Source organism: Ailuropoda melanoleuca, chromosome 6 (genome assembly GCF_002007445.2).
Source record: "Ailuropoda melanoleuca isolate Jingjing chromosome 6, ASM200744v2, whole genome shotgun sequence".
NCBI lineage: Eukaryota > Metazoa > Chordata > Mammalia > Carnivora > Ursidae > Ailuropoda > Ailuropoda melanoleuca.
In genome coordinates, this window is record NC_048223.1 from 58,020,463 (window position 1) to 58,040,829 (window position 20,367).

The following is a 20,367-nucleotide window of genomic DNA, read 5'->3' on the forward strand; positions in this document are numbered from 1 at the left end:
ATAACAAATGTTGGTAAAGATGTGGAGAAAAGGGACCCCTGTGCACTGTTGGTGGGAATGCAAGCTGGTGCAGTCACTATGGAAAACAGTATGGAGGTTCCTCAAAATATTATAAATAGAGCTACTTTATGATCCAGCAATACTACTTCTGGATATATATCCAAAGGAAACAAAATCATTATCTCAAAAGACTATCTGTACTCCCATATGCATGGCAGCATTATTCACAATAGCCAAGGTATGGAAACAACCTATATGTCCTTCGACTGATGAATGTGAATAAAGAAAATGTGCTATCTTGGGGTGCCTGGGTGGCTCAGTCATTAAGCGTCTGCCTTCGGCTCAGGTCATGATCCCAGGGTCCTGGGATCAAGCCCCGCATCGGGCTCCCTGCTCAGCAGGAAGCCTGCCTCTCCCTCTCCCACTTCCCCTGCTGGTGTTCCCTCTCTCTCTGCGTTTCTCTCTCTGTCCAATAAATAAATAAAATCTTTCCAAAAAAAAGTGCTATCTATATGATATAGATATCACAACAGAATACTATTCAGCCTTAAAAGAATCCTGCCATTTGCAACATGGGTGTTCACCCATGGAGAGTATTATGCTAAGTGAAACAAGCCAGACAGAGAGACACAATGCATGGGATCATTTATATGCAGAATCTTAAAACACACACACACACACACACACACACACACAAACTAGGCCCCAGAAACAGAAAGTAGAATGGAGATTTCCAAGGACTAGGGTGGATGGGGGGAATGGGGAGGGGTTGGTAAAAGGGTACAGCCTTTCAGCGATAAGAGAAACAGATATGAGGATGTCGTGTATCACAGTGACTATAGCTGAGAATACTGTATTGTATCACTGAAATTTGCTAAGAGAGTAGAATTTATGTATTCTCGCTAAAAATGAAGTTACTCTCTGAGGTGTTGGACGTGTTCATTAGCTCAATTGTGGGATTCCTTTTACAATGTTCATGCACATCACATCATCGCGCTTACAGTACAGCAACTTTTTCTTAATTTTTGAGTTTCCTCCATAATATTTGAAAGCTTATAATTTAAATACTTACAATGTGTAGCCCTTTAAATATATATTGAAGACTCTGCAGTGTTCTCACTCCTAATTTGAGTCATTAGTTATTAAAATGTATTCAGACATTTATTAGAATTTATTCATGGAATCCATTATTCATCATAAACATCTGGGGAAGGGAAGGTACACAGACCTTCTCCGGTGCCTGAGCCCACGCCAGGGCGGCTGCTGGGGATCTCAGCTCAGGACACGGCTGTGTGTTTGGAGGACATTCAGTTTCGTTTTCTCTCCCCTCCATTTCTAGCTGAGGCTTCTGGACCTGTTTCAGTTGGACAGAAAATGAAGGAAGTTATGTCAGATGAATCATTTCACTGTGTGTTGCTTTACAGAATCACTTCCCCTGGATAATTAATAAAAGATTGACAGGAAGAATGTCCCTGGAATAATTAGCAGGCAGCTTCAGAATAGGGACATCTACTTTTCTCATTGCTCAGTCACACCGAGCACCTAGTTTTTGCCATTGGAGGATTTCTGATGGAGGTGGGCCTTCGAGCGGGCTGCATGGCTGATCCTCGTTAGGACACAGAGACCCCCACCCTCCCTGCCAAGGAGACACCACAGAGACAACTGGGAAAGAGCCCCTGCCCAACCCCCAAGCCCACCTTTCCAGAATCTTCTGCTCTGCCTACTGGTTTTGGCAATTCCTAGCTCTGACTCACATCTTTATAATGAGGTGACGTTTCCAGTTTGTAGGCAAATAAGTCAGGCAGGACAAATTCAAGTGGCATCAAGTTTTTTTTCTGCATTTTTTTTGTTTGTTTGCTTGTTTTGTTTTTACACAAAAGATGGTGCAAAATTTTTCGGGGACCAGGAGTCCTACACACCGTTTGGTCAAAAACCTCGTATTGCTCCCACAACATCAAATTGCCTTAAACCCTGTCAACTAATGTGGGGACAATCAACTGATTTGCTTTTTGGGTCAAAATGCTGACCTGACCGCAGCCCCTCTTTTTCCTTACTGCGGTTTTCATATTTTTGCTTTTCAACAAATTGTGTGCGTTTTGGCTATTATCCTTTCTGTGTGCCCCAACTGTAAAAGGAGGCAATGGGACTAGAATGTTTCTAGTTTCTCAAATGTGCCTGGGTTGGCTTGGGGCAGAACTTCACAGCTCGCTTATGAGGTACGTGAGGACGCCTCAGGATCCCTCTGGGGACTCTGCCTTACCCCCCAGAGCCTCCTTCCCCCGCCTCTCCCCATCTCTCCTCCAGCTATCCCCGTTGCTCACCTCCCAGCCTTTCAGGGCTCTGCTGCCCCAGGCCAAGAGCCCAGACCCGTGGGCAGACTTCGGGGAAGAGGGGGCCGCAGGCAGTCCAGCCCACCCTCCTGGTGAGGCAATGCGGGGACGCTTAGGGGCACACAGATTTTCTTGTCAGCTTGGCAATCCTCTGGACTGTTCTGGGTGATTTGGACCTATGCCTCTCCTGACAGGTTGCTTTCCTAACCTGGGACCATGGGGCGCCCTGTTCGTCCTCTCCCACGGGTCATTAACTTTTTCAAGCCTGTTGGAGAAGCTACTGGTTTGACAGTCATTGTAACTGTAACTTAATTGGCATGATTTCCGTGGCTAATTTCAAGTACAGAAGACCGTGCTGTCACACCTCTGACAGGGTTTCTGCCTCTGAAAGCAAGAGCCACCCTCCTGCTCAGACATCCGAGGAGGGCAGGGGAGTGGTGCTGGGGTCCTGGAAAAGTGCCTCCCGTTTACGCTCTCAGGGGACAGCACAGACCTCCAGGGGCCGGAGTGGGGAGGACGCTTTCATATAGAAGCCCAGCGTGCCCCAGCCAAACCCCATCACCCCTCAGCTGCTCATTGATAACAGGGTACTAATAAGGGACCCAGCTCTCCAGGGGGTGTGGGCGCACTTGAACTGATTTTATGTAGCAGGACACAAGTGCTAAGTATTATTACAGTAATAGGAAGAGAGCCACCATTAGCATTTTTAAGCCCTTGGGATACTTGAAAATCAGAAACTCACGGAGGTGCTGATAACGGCTGCCTGAGAGCTGGAACTCGCTTACGCAAAATCACCAAGCTGCCAGCATTTAACTCATCACTGTGCACAGTAATTTGGCTTACATCAGTCTGAAAGGGGGCTGGGGATCTGGAAGGGGTGGTAATTAAAAAAAAAAATCCTTTTCTATGTGTTCATTTAATCAGCAAGTATCAGCGGAGTGTCAGGACTGGCTCCTGGCAGGGGGTTAAGGCACCCTGTGGCGCAGCCAGCCTCCTGCAAGGGAAGGGAGGACTGATTCTGAGGGTGGGGGCTATTCTGGAGCCCCCCGGAGAGCAAACAGCAGGATCACGGGGCACATGGACAAGGGCTGGGGGTCCAGGAGCCCTAGCACAGGGCCTGGCGCCCTGTGGACCCACCAAAATGTTCGTGGCGTGAATGAACTCAGCAAATAAGAAGGAACAACAGAAACTCCAAAGAGGGGTGGGATACATTCAGTCGAGTTAGAGGCAGCGAAGCCCGGGGGGAAATCATTGTGCGACGGGGTGTGCGGTCTCAGGAGATCAGCACAATGGTGGCAGAGGGCCCCGGTCCAGACCTGGGCTGTTCACAAGAATCCGGGGCCACAAAAGGACAGAGAGAACAGAAGCAGGGCCAGGCCCTGGGAAAGGAACGGACCCAAGTAGCTTCCCTCAGCAACAGCGCTGAATCCCCTGGTCACCGGCCAAGGGAACGTGCAGTTCTGTCTCTGCGGCCCCGCACACCACGCCCCACAGCCCGTCTTCTCTGTTCAGGCAGGCCTCCTCCCAGCTTCCCCAGCAGGAGAGTTTCTGAGCCATTCTTCCATTTCCATCCTAGCTGTGTCTTTTATAAATATTTTTCCATTTTGTCCTCATAGCCGTGATTTGGCGGGCGGCATTATCCCAGTTTTTCCGATGACTAACCGAGGCTCAGAGAGGTTCAGTAGCTTGCCTGAAGTCACACAGCAAATAAACATGAGAGCTTGGAGCTGCAACCAGGTATGTCTGACTTCAGAGCCTGGATTTGTTCTCCTTCATCAAGGCATTTCATAGACTCACAGAACCTCCAAGCTGGGGGGGATTTGGAAGATCCTATAGGGGAGCCCTGGGGGTGAGGCAGGATTCCTTTTCCAGCATTGTCTGGGTGAGGCAGGACTCCTTTTCCAGCATTCTGCATAAATTGCGTATGCTCTTGCTCAGGGAAATGGCAAACAAGGACAAAAAGAAAGGGGTGGGGGGAGGAGGAAGACAAGGAAAAAGGGAGGGAGGGAGGAAACCAAAGTCCAGCTTCCATGAACGTATTTAGAATTTCATTGACAGAAAAGCCTAGCAAGAAGCTGTTTTAATTTCAGCATACCTGAACAGTGTGTATGTTATGTTTAGTGTTCTTGTACCCAGTTACGTTTGGACAGGGGCCCGGTCGCCTGCTTGGGATTGGAAGTCTCCGGCGGCCTGGCCAAGCTTTGTCCTGGGCTCCGAGATGGGCTCTCTTTTTCCCAGGCGATGCTTTGTCTTCTCTTGACAAAGGTCCTAATTTGCTGGCTTCATGATGGAGCTTTTCTACCACATCCCCCAGGTTGCCCCCACATCAGTAGCAGCCCAGGGGGNAACTTAGGTCTCAGGAAAGAATGAGGCTCAGTGAGAAATTTGCCTCGAATCATTGGCTAGGAAGTCATGAAGCCTGGACTCAGACTCAGATCTGCCTGATTTCAAAGCGGAGGGTCCTCAACTGCTCTCCCTGTAGCATCCTGTGTTAGTTGACTAGGGCTTCTCTAGCAAAGTACCACAAACTCAGTGGCTTTGACAATGGAAACTTACCATCTTGTGGTTCTGGAAGCTAGAAGGCTGAAATCAAGGTGTCACCAGGAGCTGGCTCTCTCCTCAGCCTGTAGAGAATTCCTCCTCGCCTCGTCTGGCTTCTGGTGATGTGAGCAACCCTTGCCTCGTGGCGGCCATACTTCTTGGTGGGTGTTTCTTCGTCCCCTCAAAGGACACCAGTCCTACTGGACTCAGGGCCCACCCTACTCCAGCAGGAGCTTGTCTTAACATAATTACATCTGCAATGACCCTATTTCCACCTCAAGTCCCATTCAATGCATCTTCTTCAGGGACACAGTTCAGCCCGTAGCCCTCCTCCAGAGAATGAGATCTCGCTGCTGAGGGAGCCAGGCCACGAGGTTCGGGGTTGGAGCCAGGCCGCCAGGCCGTTGGTCCGCAGGGAGCTGGTGCTGGGAACTCTCTCCCCCTCTTACATGCTACAGGTAAAGCTGTCTTGTAGCCACAGGAGAAAAGACACAGAAAATAATGTAAATTGGAGAGCAGTGAGCCAAAAGCAGATATTTAAATCCTCGATGATGAAGTGAAAAGGTGAGTGGGGCCAGGGGTAAGGGAAAAAGAGGGGCCAGCAATGAGATCACAGCAATCCATCTGGCTCGCCGTTCATTTATTCCATATTAAGGGACTCACGTGTGCGGAGCACGAGGACGCGTCTGGAATGCAGTCAGCTTCCGATGGGAGGCTCACCGTTAGGAACGCGTCTGTGCCTTCAGACGTCCGCCTGACATCTTTTCCTCCTGTCTTCTGTTACATGTCTTTAAGTAATTCTGAAAGATCCCTGTGCTTTAGTCTTTTAAGAACCAAGATTTTGGCCTGCTCCTTAGTTTTGGAGATTGATAGGAAATTTTTAAAACCAACGCCTTTTGGGAAGATCCAGAATTAGCCAAGCAAGAGAAGAAAAATATGATGAATTATACTAAGCATGATATGACAATTCAATTCATCTCTGGAAACCCCTAGCAAACAGTCATCTTCGAAATACACTTCAGATACTATTCTGCACTAATAAAGACCTTGCTCATACATGTGTATACAATATGTCTATATACCATAGGCCCTAGCACGTGTGTATGTGTGTGTGTACATATATATAATATATACATAGGCCCTAAGTATATATATGCATTCATATGAGTGTATATACATGGGATGTACGTGTGTATATATATGTCTGTGTATGTGTCTTTAAATGTGTGTGTGTATATGTAGGCTCTAAGTAGATATGTACTTATGTATGTGTATATATATATATGGCATATGTGTATGTATATATATGTAGATAAGATGTGTGTGTATATGACCTGAGTGTGTACATGTATGTACACACACACGTATTTATATATGTATATAATGGTATATGTGTGTGTATTTATATATATACACAGAGGTGTGTGTGTATTTACACACATACTATATATATACTTCTATATATACTTATATATCTCTATAAATCTATATATATATACACTTCAGATTCTAATTAACAGGCCTTGGTTAAATGTCCGTCGCCTTCAAGATCTCCAACGTCACTCTAGTCTCAAGACAAAATGATAACCAGGAAATGCCCTGGGAACATAGACTGTTCCACCAGTTGGGTCTAGGAGACCAATGATACTTGTATAGGGCAGAATCTAGGGAACCCCAGAAAGAGAAGGTGTGTGTTGTAACATTCTGGATGAAGCACCAATCTCCAGAAACTAGGCGCGTCCTGCAAAATGTCTCCCCAGTTCCCCAATTATCTCTCCCTTTGCATTTCTGACACCAATGTCCTCATTCTTCCCGTTCTCCTCCCTCGTAGCCCAGGGCTGGACCGCAGACGCTCTTCCTTTTGGAGGTGCCCCTCGCCTGTTGCGTCAAGCATGCAAATACCCCTACCCTCTACAGTGATACATAGGGGCTGAGTTCAGTCGTGATGTTGTGTTAGCACGTGACACTTGTAGACATTTGATGAAACATTTATTAATTTAGCTTCTTTTCTTTCCAGCTTCTGAGGACAATAAGGTCTCCTCTTGAGTAAAAGAGCACGTTTGGAACTCCTTATTTGGCATTCACCCATCTGATTTGCCTCTCCCAGCGACCTCTTGGTATTGACGGGGTATTGGCAGGCCCAGCTGAGCTTTGATTCCTGGATCCCCCTTTCTTCTCTCTCCTGTGACCTTCGTCATAGGTTTGCTTCAGGACCCAGCAAGACCACCTCCTCTTCTCTTTGAACTTCCCTCGTCTTGCCACAGCATCCAAAAGAAGCCCCCTCTGAACTCCTGATGGTGCCTCTTGTTTGGCACTTTCTTTTCTATTCCAACTAGATAGACATCGAGCGAGCGTCTGCTATGGCCCACTGCCGAGCTTTTGTGCCTCGCTGAATCTCCTACGACGAGATTTATTTATAGATGTTGGCTGCAGGTACCAATCCCAAAGACGCAAAGGGAAAAGTCAGCACTTACCTTCTTTCACTGAATCAAGGTGCACCATAATTTTAAAAACCTGTCTCTCAGCTCACAGACGTTCAAGCCCTCAAGTCCTCTCTCATATAACCGAAAGAATTGAAAGAGTATTTTAAAACCCCGAAAGAGGACAAACATGAAAAGAAGCTGAGCTTTTCAGCACTTCCCATGAAGCAGGCTGCATCTTGAATGTTCAAAACAGGAAATTATTTCCTAAAGTGTTTTCAACACGCTTAGTCCTAGGACTGAATATTTATTTCAACTTCCACCATTAAAGGAAAGGAGAAAATAAGAAATCAGAAAACCGCAGCCCATTCCTTTCTAAGAGATGTACCTCCTTCCAGCACACCTATGTAGATAAGTGAGCCTTTCCGTCTTCCGAAATATAAAATAATATAGAGAGAGAGGAGGCAGCTATTAATGAATTGAGGACTGATTATCCAGTCTGGATTTGACCCAGACTCTTGCTTTTCTCCCACCCTCGTGGATACCCTGCCCCCATGGACAGCCTGCATCCGGAGACGGCCATTACTCCTTGACATAGTAGTTTGGACTTGAATTCTTGCAAGATCCTTGCATGGTGCTTGTACCTGGTTTCTTCATAGTTTCCTTGGTACCCTTAATAAAACCAGATCGCTTTAGGCTGGTTGTTCAGGGGATCCTGATGATTTAAAACAAAACAAAGCATTCTCTGCTTGGCCATGCCCATTGAAAGACTTCTTCTTGTCCTTCCTCTGCTAGCTTGGGGCCGGAGTGGGGCTGATCTACCACGTGCCCTGCACAGAGACCCACAGTCTTCGGGGCCAGCCTGTGGCCCGCCCTCCAAGGGTGCTTTGAGGAGTTACCAGTTAGTGGGTCTAAAGTACCGTAGAAACCGAAGTTGTTTCCGAAAATGCTAAACAATCAGACATTGCTCCAAAGGGCCTGGGTCCCTTCAGTTATTTTACAGGAAGTCCAACTCCAGCAGCCTTACCCAGCCATTATCATTTAATTACCAATATGAATCTCACTAGCAACTTCCATAACTTCATTTGCAAACGAATATACACATCTCCTCAATCATCCCCTCCTTTTCTTTCTCTCCCAAAAGCCATTCCCTAACCGCTGGGAGCTCAGAGAAACTCCGAGCCAGCAGTGATTTGCAGATGCCCCGTGTCCCGCCGGGCCAGCATGTACCTGGAACAGGGCTAGGCGGGCACCACGGGCCCGGCTTCCCGCTCACTCCCATAAATCCCTGCCCGCCTCGGCGAGGGGCAGAAGCATGGCAGGAGCCTGGCTCCCTCTGCTTAAAAGGTTCACAAACCACAGTGAACTTCTCAGTGATCTGAGGCCAAGTTTCCGGTATGTAATGAAAACTGAAACCCAGTTTTGGGTTTCCTCCCCAAATTCACACTGAGCTAGTCATGGCAAGAGACGTGTGAGGTAGCAAGGACAAGCAGCTCTGAGACTCAGCTGAGACGCATGGCCTTAAGTTCTATTTCGGGCTCTGCCACCAACGTGTGTGGCCCGAAGCCCCCGTCACCCACCCTCACTCCCCTTAGGTTACTTTCTCTAGTCTTGAGAGGGTGTTTTGACCTGACTTTTCCTTCTGGGACCTGTGGGGGGTACAGGGCGGAGGACTTTGAGGTGGGAGCACCTCTGAGTCTCTTACATACAGCACACCCACTTCAAGACCCTATGGCCACCCCGCCCCCGCCAACATTTATATGTTGCCCTCTGTTTGCATTCTGAATTGCTGCTTTCACTTCTTTGAGGCTTCAGCTTTGGATTTCAGGCACATCTCTACTTGTTTGGCTTTCGACTTCATGGAGACGACCAGAATCATGCCTCCGTTATTTCGAGGGTTCACCTAAATAATCCCCCAGATCATTCCCAACGTGGCGCTTCTGCAAGTCTATGAAATGCTGTGGTGGAAAGAGAGCGAACCCAGGCTTTGAAGGCAGGCGTACCTGGTCCCAGCTCTTAGCTTTTGAATCTGTTACCTGTGTGACTTTGGGCAAACTATTTAACCTCTCTGAGCCTCATTTCCTCATCTGAAAAACTGGGCCAATGCCAACTACCAAACCGTTGCCACGAAGATTAAGAAAGTACTTACAAGACAGGGAACAGAGTGCCTAGTATATAGCAGATGACGATGTCAGTGCTAAATTCTGCTTTTCTTTATTCACGTGAGTCTCCGATGGGTCAAAAATGTAGGCCACAGTCCATTTGAATATTGCTTCTTTCTTCCCATCCAGCGTCCCACTTCAGAAAGAAGGAAAGAAGGAAATCAACAATAACCCTCAGAGGCTCTGCTGAAAACATCACCCATCCATTGAAATGTACTTTCCATTCAACAACTAGGTTATTAATTATTCATTCCTATTGGAACTGAAATAAGAACAGGGCTCACTGCTTGCGACCCAGAGCTTGACAGGAACAGGGTTCCAACTGCTCGATTTCAATCGTTTCCTGTGATCTATGTAATATATCCCAAATCGGAGATTTGCAGGGCTAAGAATCAGGCAAACTTCAGACTGAATGACTGCCGGTAATGTTTAGTAGATGCCCTGGAATGACTGTTCACTTTCCTTTCATTTCCATTCCAGGCAGTGCATTTCTTGGGGATTATTTCACTGCATGGGTGGCCCGAGTCCCTTGGCCTTCAGCCTTATGGCTCATTCCAGCACTCTGGGCAAGCAGGAACTACCCAAAAATGCAAGCTTTTCTTTCATGCCCCAGTGGCATGAGTAACATCATTAACTCTTTGAAGCTGAGGTTTGGGATTACGTAAAAACCTTACACCCCGCTGTGTTAGCCGCCCGAATACCAGAGTAGCAAAGTGTTCGCAGTCTGTTCTTCATGCCAGAAATGCGGTTGCCCTAATAAACAGTCCTTGAGATATTTTTTCCCAGCGATTACATTTCATCAGGATTGCGGATTTCAAAATGGAAGCTAGACTCCCTACTTCTAGTTCCAGCGAGAACAAACAGGCAAGAGGAGACTTGGCTCTGAAACTCTTCAGACGAGGGGAAACGCTGCTGTCCTGTCTCCAGGAGCGAAAGGACGGGAAGAGCACAGCTGTGCAGTATGGTGTTTCACATGCTCCTCTATAAATGAGCTTTCTCAAAAGGCTAAAAACCTTGGGGACACTCGGTAAAGGAGACACAGTAACACATTTCCTACGGGCCTTGGGCCAGGGCTGGGCCAAACCAGAGACCCGCGCACGTGCACTGTGGGTTCCGCGCGCCATCTGGTGGCTCGGGGCTGATATTGCAGGCATCATCGGTGCTTTCACCCCCTTGAGGCCTCATTCACACAGGCTTTGAAGTTCTGTTGGGAGGTGATCACCGGCGCCCCCAAAGGAAGACACCAAGGGCCAGGTGTTCTGCATTCTAGTCCTTATTCTACGACAGGATACTGAGGCCCCGTGTTCTCCTGGCAGATAGAGGTAACTGTATCCTTCCTTTAGGACCAACCTTCCTCTGACACAGCACCATGAGTGATCATCTCTGAGCCATCTGGCCCTTCGTGTTCCCCTTCCTATGTCGTGATCACCCAGGTCTGGGCACAGAAGTCCCCCTCTTGGCACTGCCTGGAACACACTTACATCCTCATCTCCAGCCTCCTGGACCCTTGCATTTCCCAAGGTTTGGTCCACAAGCATCTTTACATTCTCAGAAGACCTTTCTCGGTTTTTGGTCACCCTAGTGTTTCCAAAGCATATTCCAAGAATACTGGATTTATTATTAAAAATTGTAACTTTGGAACATCTGAATGGTTCACTCGGAAGAGCATGTGATTCTTGATCTCAGGGTTGTGAGTTCGAGCCCCATGTTGGGTGTAGAGATTACTTAAAAAAATAAACTTAAAAAAAAAAAGAATCGTACCTTTAAACAAGGCATTCCACTTTGGGAAACTCTGGGTTATACCAAGTCAAAACAGATATTGTTGTGGGACATTGCAAGAGCTTCACCATTCTGAGATCATAGCAGAGTTTTAAGAAGAAACTACTGTCTGCTATGGTAGCTAAACTTACTTGACATCAAAACATTTTCCCCACCTCCACCTTTGAAGTGTTTCTTGACACTGCATTTCACAAAGTAACTTTAGGGAGAACATGGTCTAATCTACTCACTCGATTAGATAGCCATCTTTTCAGAAGTGAAAGACTTCTATGTGAGTCTGCCCAGCTGCCATAACAAAAGTCCACACACGGGTGGGGAAGGGGGCTCACACCACAGTCTGGAGGCTGGAAGGCTGAGATGGAGGTGTGGTCAGGGTTGGTTTCTCCTGAGGCCTCTCTCCTTGGCTTGTGGGTGGCCATCTTCTCTGTGTGTCTTCACGCGGTTCTTCCTTCAGTGTGTGTCTGTGTCCTAATCTCCTCTTCTTAAAAGGACACCTTTTGGATTAGGGTCCACCTTCACGACCTCATTTTAACTCAATTACTTCTTTAAGGACCCCATGTCCAAATACAGTCACATTCTGAGGTACTGGGGTTAGGACTTCAACAGGAATTTTGAAGGGGGCACAATTCAACTCATGATAGCATCTTAGTTTTATATCCGTTGGAGAAAATCTGTACATTGATGGAAAATCATGCATTCTTTGGAGCAGGGCCAGCAAACTGTAGCCAGGGGGCCAGATAGGGACACCCACCTGTGTTTATAAATAAAGTTTTATTGGCACAAAGGTATGCTCATTCCTTCACAGATTGTCTATGATTACTTTCATGTTCAAAAGTCATATGGCTTGCAAAAACCGAAAATATTGACTATCTGGCCCTTTATAGAAAACACTTACCATTGCCTGGTCCAGAGCACATCCCTCAGGGTATCTAATTCTGATTCTATAGGGGCTCTGCCCCTTTCATTGCTTTTGAGCTACTTTACAACTCAGCAAAGTTGTAGATAATAGATAGCAATGCAAAATAATCTTTGCTTATGGACACAAACAAGCCAGTTCTGCCTCCTCTTGCTCATTGCTTTCAGCGTTCCTCACCTATAAATGTGATGGTTCTTTGGATTCTCTTTTGAACTGGTTGTGACATCTTGGTGCCCTCATTAATCGTGAGTTAAATAAAATCTTTAACACATGGTCATTTTATATCTGGATGAGAGTCATAATTTTACCTTTTTGAAAATTTTCCTTTAACATGTCAATGTGATTATTCTTGGGTGTGATAATAGCACTGGGATTATGAAGGATGATGGTTTTGTTCTCAGAAGATGCATATTGAAACACTTAGGGGGAGTGTCGTGACGCCTACATCTTACTTTCAAATACTTCGGCATATATATAGATATATGTATGCATGCGTGTGCAAACATACGTACACATATATGAAGTGCATGTAGGGGAAGACAGAGAGAAAGAGAAAGGGTATATGATAAAATATTAACAGCCAGTGAATCTAGGTGAAAGCCACATGGTGCACTAGAATGTGTACTACTCATTCAACTTTTCTGTCGAGTTGTCAATTTTCAAAATAAAAAATTGGAGGGATAAGATAATGTCACACACCCAGCTCAGCATGGAGCCAACCCCATGACCTATATCTGTGGGTGTTTCTCCAGTACTTCTGAGAGCAGCCAATTACGGACCTTTGTTCGCTCTCTGAGTCTTTGGAGTCCGTGCCGCAAAGAAGAATAAGCAAACGAAACATCTCTGTTGTCTCTGTGTCTCTGTTGTCACTGTGTCTCTGTTGTCACGCGGCTCAGTCTCTACACAGTCCTTAATGGTACCACGTGAACAAGACAGTAAGGTAGAATTTTAAACTAGATTTCTCATATTCNAAGACAGTAAGGTAGAATTTTTAACTAGATTTCTCATATTCCCAAGGAATTCTTTTAAAATAAATAAATACTAGGGCGCCTGGGTGGCTTAGTCGTTGAAGCATCTGCCTTCAGCTCAGGTCATGATCTCGGGGTCCTGGGATCGAATTCCGCGGCAGGCTCTCTGCTCAGCGGGGAGCCTGCTTCTCCCTCTCCCTCTGTGTTCTCTCTCTCTCTTTCTCCCTCTCAAATAAATAAATAAATAAATAAATCATCTGTAATAAATAAATAAATANGCGGGGAGCCTGCTTCTCCCTCTCCCTCTGTGTTCTCTCTCTCTCTTTCTCCCTCTCAAATAAATAAATAAATAAATCATCTGTAATAAATAAATAAAATAAATGAATAAATAAATCATCTGTAATAAATAAATAAATTAAATAAATAAATATTTTCAGATGAGCCCAGGACCTGAGGACTGCTTAGAGGACATTCATGTTCAAGCTTAGGGTGCAACTCTTTGGGGGGCATTGAGGTTTGTGTCTCTCAATTACTGCACACATATTGTATTAACCATCCCCCCCAATGACATCATGGCCTTAACACAGTTAGAGACCCCATTAATTGTCATGCGTCTGCTGCTTGAGTTGGGACTGTGCCATTTGGAACTCTTAGCAGCCTTAGAGGTAGGAACAGCCAGGTAACAAGGAGGGAAGAAAGTCAGCTCAATTCTCAAAGGTGGTGTCATTTAACGTGAAGGTTCTGGATTGAAATTTTCTGCCTGAGGGAAGCAGAAAAACTGACTTTTCACGGAATGCTGCCTGTTTCTAAACCTAAAAGGCACACTAAAAGTAGCTCACGGACGGTGCTGCCCAGAGGCTCCTTGAGCTGCCCAGTGGGAGTTCCTCTCTGGGAATCTTCCCTTCAAAGCTGCTGCCCCAGCAGCCCTGAGAGTGTGCGAGCCGCGTGGTTCTCCTGGGCTGCCTTCCCTCTGGTCACAAGGAAGCAGGGGCTAGAGTGGACGGAGATGCTCCTTCATGGAAGAAGGCCCTAGAGGAGGAGACTTTCTGCCTCTGACAAAGGCTGATGGCTCTGAAGGGAGAGGCGCAGTGTGGGCTTGGAGACCGGACCGCTGTGAACTCCGCAGGAGCGAACGGGCTTTGGCCATGACCAACACTAGCGCAGAAGAAACCTGCCTTTCCTTCTCCATCCCCACTGATAGCACACAGATTTTTCCTATCTGGCTTATTATCATAGCCTCTCATCCGGGTCCTCTGGACCCAGTTTTGCCCACTCCAGTGCGTCTTGCTTACAGACTCCCCGATCCTTTTTCTGTAGCCCACGTCAGCTCAGATTGATCCGTTCTTAAATTTTCCTGTCTGCGGTGGGATGGCAGAGGCCGTGGGATAGTCATTTGTCTAAACCTCCACACTATTTAGTGTCATTCCTGGAAAGGGGGTTCAAGAAACAGACTTTGAGGGGCGCCTGGGTGGCTCAGTCGGTGAAGCGTCTGCCTTTGGCTGGGGTCATGAGCTTGGGGTCCTGGGATCAAGCCCCGCATCAGGCTCCCTGCTCAGTGGGGAGTCTGCTTCTCCCTCTCCCTCTTCCCCTCCCCCTGCTCACCGTGCACATGCTCTCTCTCTCTCAAATAAATAAACAAAAAATCTTTAATAAAAAAAGGAAAAAGACTTTGAGTGTATATACTCAAAAGAATATCTGAGGGCATGTAATCCCTCAAAGGCAGGGACTGGAAGAGCTATCTGCATATCTGTCTTCACAGCAGCATTGTTCACAATGGCCAAGGGGAGGAGTGGATGCATCAACGTGGTCTATCCCTACAATGGAATAGTATTCAGCCTTTAAGAGGAAGGAAATCCTGACCCAGGCTACCAGCTGGAGGGACCTTGAGGCTATCCTGCAGAGGGAAATTAGCAGTCACAAAAGGACAAACCCTGCATGATTTTAATCCTAGGAGGTTCCGACAGGAGTCAAATTCAGAGAGACCGAAGGTGAAATGGTGGCTGCCAGGGGCTGGGGGCTGAAAGGTGAATTATTGTTTGATGGGGACAGAGTTTCAGTTTTGCAAGATGAAAAGGGTCGTGGCAGTGATGATTGCACAACAGCGGGAATGGGCTTCATGCCAAGGAAATGGACCCTGAGCAACAGATAAAACGGCACATTTGATGTTTGTGTGTTTTGCCACAATTAAAACAGAAAAAGAAATAGCTTTTTAAATGCCGAATTAGGGAGCTCGTGAGTGATTTCCGCTGCACCTGTGCAGTCCTGCTCTCTCAACAGGATCACACTTTTGCAACATGCAAATCATTTGACATTCCCTCCTCCCCTGAAAAGCCCTCCAGTGTCTTCCCACCTAGAATCAAATCTGAAATTTTTAGCACAACCTATCGGCCCGCCTGGCCTGGCCTGGCCTTCCCAACCTGCTTCATCCAACAAAAATGTCCCTCATTCTTCTGTCTTTCCTCCCGTACCCTCCAGTCTCACGGTTTCCCCCATAGTTTCCCCTGGGGGAAGCTTCCATCAGCTCTTATCTGGCTAATTCCCCTCATTCTTTCAGTATCTGCTAATATACCCTCTATCAGGGAAACCAGTCCCACCTTCCAGACCAGCTGGGTCCTCTGGCTGTGGGCTCTCTGCGTGCTCTTTGCTTGGCCTTGCATAGTACTTACCATGCCAGTTGTTAATTCTTCATAAAATCATTCAGACTGTAAGCACCACAAGGGCAGAGACACAAACACTGTCCCTTGTGATATGGACAATTTCTGCCAGCCTTTGTGATACAGACAACTTCTGCCAGCCCCATCATCGAGGGTGTGACACATGCTAAGACCCCAGGCAAAGTAAATTCATTTCACGTGCAGCCCTCGGTCATCCCGTAATGCAAAAAAGGTCAAAGTCACGAATGCAAAAAAGGTCAAAGTCATAAGCAATAAGGAGCTCTGCCATCATTCCTAACTGAAGGGGATCAATATTTACAGACTACTGTGGTCAGGTGCTCAATGCGCAGCCCGGCTTATTCACACGGACATTAATATCTTTCACAACGTCAGCTCTAGATATAAAACGAAATTGTCCACAGACTAGACGGAATGTTAGTTGACCAATGCCTAGATTTTCAGATTGACTGCAAACAAGATTAAGGACTATTTGTTCCACCTCTCCTCCAGGCAACCCCAGCACTCTGCTCCTCTTTGCAAAAGGAACTGGGTGTTGGGGATGGGGTGGAAAGTTCTGGAACAACTTACTATTGTTTTGCTCCCACTATTTCTTTGTCCTTTTTACCACTTTGGCTCACACCTCTCCTCTCCTTCCCGCCCCACTCCACTTGTTCACAAAGTTTTCTTCCTCTTGGATCGGGCCTCCTGAAGTTACAACACTCAGTCCTTTTCTGTTCTCACCATCTGCTGCTGGATAAAGGGTGGGATGCTCTGTGTGTGTGTGTGTGTGTGTGTGTGTGTGTGTGTGTGTGTGTGTGTGTGTGTGTGAAAGGTAGGGTGGTCTTCGATTTTGAGGATGAGGAAGGAAGCAGGAAGACAGCCTCTAAAGTCAGGTCTCTGGGTAGACTATCCTAAAAACAATTCAACCTTTTGCATGGAAAACATAACCCCTCGTGCTAGCATCTCTCCCATACGCTCTTGTGTTGAGTGGCTGTCTGTCTCCTTCCACCTGAGCCTTGCATTACAAAGGCTCCCCTCTTTTCGGCGCACAGAAAGGAGAGGAAGATACACGTGAGCGATAAACCACATTGACTTTTATAAACCGTGTAAGGGAATATATAGCGGATGGATGCTGAATAAATTTATCTCGACTGATTGGTTGGTTGAGAAAGGTGGGTTCCATAACACCTATTTCTTACAGACTCAGAAACACTGTAGTGTTTATTAGCCGATGAGAGCAATGCTGAACTTAAAAAATAAAACTATCATTAGAAAGACATGAGACTATCAACTTAAAAACACAACAATCTTTAAAATGAACTTCTAACATTTGGCAAATACTTTTTTAAATTTTTTTACTCAGCATTACATTTAGTAAACAATGTTTTCAGAAGTACTTAAGTGTTTGGGATCAATCAGGGTTCTCCAGAGAAACAGAACCAATAGGATATATGTATAATACATACAGAGAAAGTAATTTTTTAAAATATTTTATTTATTTATTTGAGAGAGAAAAGCAGTTTCCCCACTGAGCAGGGAGCCCGATGTGGGGCTTGATCCCAGGACTCTGGGATCATGACCTGAGCTGAAGGCAGACACTTAACCGCCTGAGCCACCCAGACACCCCCAGAGAAAGAGATTTATTATAAGTTTGTTCTTGTGATTATGGAAGCTGACAAGTCCAAGGCTGCAGTGTGCGTCAGCAGGTTGGAGACTCAAGAGGGCCAGTGATGCAGATATAGTCTGAAAGCCATGCTGCAGCGTTTCCTCCTGCTTAGGGAGGCCAGTCTTTTTGTTCTATTCAGGCCGTCAACTGATTGGATGAGGCCCACCCACAATCTGCTTTCCTCCAAGTTCACCCACATAATATTATCTCAACGAAAAACATCCTTCAGGTTGACACATCACATTAACCATCACGTGTTGCGCATGCCCATTGTCAAAGAAAAAGAACCCAGCAGAGGACATATTTCAGTGAAAAAAAAAAATGTAGTGTCCCACTGCACAAGACCTAGCACCAAGGCTGGGAGCTGCCTTGTGGAGGTGAGTGACACCTCTGGCATCTGTTTGTGGGCTGGAAACCACTCCTGCCCTAACTCCACAGGAAAAAAAAATAAATCACACACTATCTTTGCCTGGAATCTTGAAAACTGTCTCAATTGCTCACCTTAAAAGCCTTGTCCCACCCCCAGTGAGAAATCAGCCCTATCTACTTAATGCCCTCTGGCTCTGAGCCCAGGGGCAAATCTAAATCCATTTGCCAAACTGTCTCTATGGACACCTGCTAAGCTCTCAGGGAAAGGAAACTCGCATGATTTCGAGAAAAAGCTCCTTGGGTAACAGCTACTACTGGGGAGAATTTGATTGGCCTGGTATGTCCCAAGTTTGGCGAAATGCAGCCTTTCAATGCTTATTGGTGGGCTAGCAAAATAAAGACAGTTCATAATGGATTCCCTCCTTCCTTACTGCAGACGCAGCCACGCTATCACGTTGGCGTTGGCGTTGGCAAGAACTCCCTTGGCTTCAAATTCTCCCTGTGGTGACCTGCTGCCTGCTCTGGAATTGTAATTCATCATTTAACAGGATTCTTGTATGACCGCAGACCCTGCCATCGCCTCCCCGGGGAACAGCAGCAACAGGGGGAGAAATGCTGACAGCAAGAGCCAAGCTTGAGAATTCTGATTTTGTTTCAGAAACAGGATAAGCAGGCTTCATCCTGCTCCCTCCGTCTGCCAAACTCCTAGGGATGCAGACCCGTGGGTGAGAGCAGCCTCAGTGGGGCTTTCTGCACTCGCTAGAACCAGGGACCACACTTATGCAGAACCCCTTCTGTTTGCAGAAAACCAAAAAGGAGAAGAAAGGATCTAGTGGTGGGTGCAAAGACAATTTTTTCCCTCTTTTTAAAAAAGCTCTTAGATTGTGTTTAAAAGATAAAATGATGGAAAATTTCACAGCCTTCATAGCGTCTCAATATTTCACCGGGATCTCAGGGGAGACGACACATGGCATACTTGGAATGAACGCGTTCCTTCCAGGGGCTGCTGTGAACACGGTCGCACCTCCTTCCCTCCCCTTAGTTGGGCCACTGACTCAGTTCTTCACGCTTCTCTTTCTCTGCATCTTCAGATGAGCGAGGCAGTCTGGGGCGGAGGTAAGGCAGTGTCTGTCTCTAATCGGCTGATTTGCTGCGTCTCCAAAGGATGGCTTGTCCCAAATATTTAAGTTTTCTTTGTCTCCCTTTCTCCCCTAATTTACTGTGAATATCTACCATGAGATGTGGCAAATGCATGAGGGAGCCAGCCATTCTCAGCCAGCTTGTGGAGCTTTCCAAAAAAAAAAAAAAAAATACGGATGCTTGTACCCCATGCTCTGAGTTTCTGGTTTGACTGGTTCAGGGTGAGGCCAGGCATTCTGTATGAGCGGGCTGTTCCGGGGGTTCAAGATCCCTAGTGATTCTCCTCTGGCACCAAGTTGAAAGCCAACAGATTCTGGGTGAGGCCAACCCCAGGGAAGATCTTAATTCCTAGAAAGGCAGAACTGGAAGGTACGTATTCATGGGATGCTAATGGCACAAGCTTCGCTGTGCCCAGACACTTGAGTACAAGCTGAGAAACAGAGAAAGGAAGAATGGGTGCCCAGAATGAATCATGCCGTCTCCTTTTGAATGGGGCTTAGCAACAATGAATGCAGGGCTCGAGGCAGAAACGATCATGGCAATTGGTCAGAAAGAGGTTCCTCAGCCCAGAAAGAGATGTTCAGAACTAATTGAGGCAAGAATACGAAATAATGTGCAGCTGGACACGAGTTCTGCATCGGGTAGGAATACTTGACTGTAAGTATGGAAAAGTCAACGAGAGATGCTCAAGCAAACAGGGGCTTATTTTTCTCATGTAACAGTAAGTCCTGAAATAGATACTTTCTAGCAGTGGTTAGTAGCTCCGAAGAAGCCACGTTGTTCCTGGGGTTTCTTCCCTGCGGCCTTTAATGCGGAGTTTGTTTGTCACCTCGCACATGTTCTCTGATGGGCTCGAGACGGCTGACAACGGTCCAGGGTCCACACTGTGTTCAGGGGAGAAGGAGTAGAGGCAGGCTGGGGCAGTGACAGATGGTCTCTCTTCTCTCTCAAAAAGCAAAAGCTTTGGGACTCCTTGGGTGGCTCAGTCGGCTAAGCATCTGCCTTCAGCTCAGGTCATGATCCCAGGGTCCTGGGATCGAGTCTCTCACATCGGATGCCTTGATCAGCAGGGAGAGCCTGCTTCTCCCTCTGTCCTCCGCCCCCCCCCAGCTTGTGCTCTCTCTCTGACAAATAAATAAATATAATCTTCAAAGAAAGCAGAAGCTTTCCTAGACGTATCACTAGCACACTTCTGCTGAGGTCTCTTTGTCAAGAACTGGGACACACAGCCAGCCCCCATTCCCTAACTCTAAGGAAAGGAAAGTGGGGAACAAGATTGCCCTGCTGGCTGCCTAAGTATGAGCCACTGCCCGGGGGTTAACACACCTGCATCCAGAACAAAATCAGGGTTTTGTGAGCAAGGGAGGGGGGAGGATAGATATTGGATGAACAGCTACGGGTGTCTGCCACAGACCCCCAAAG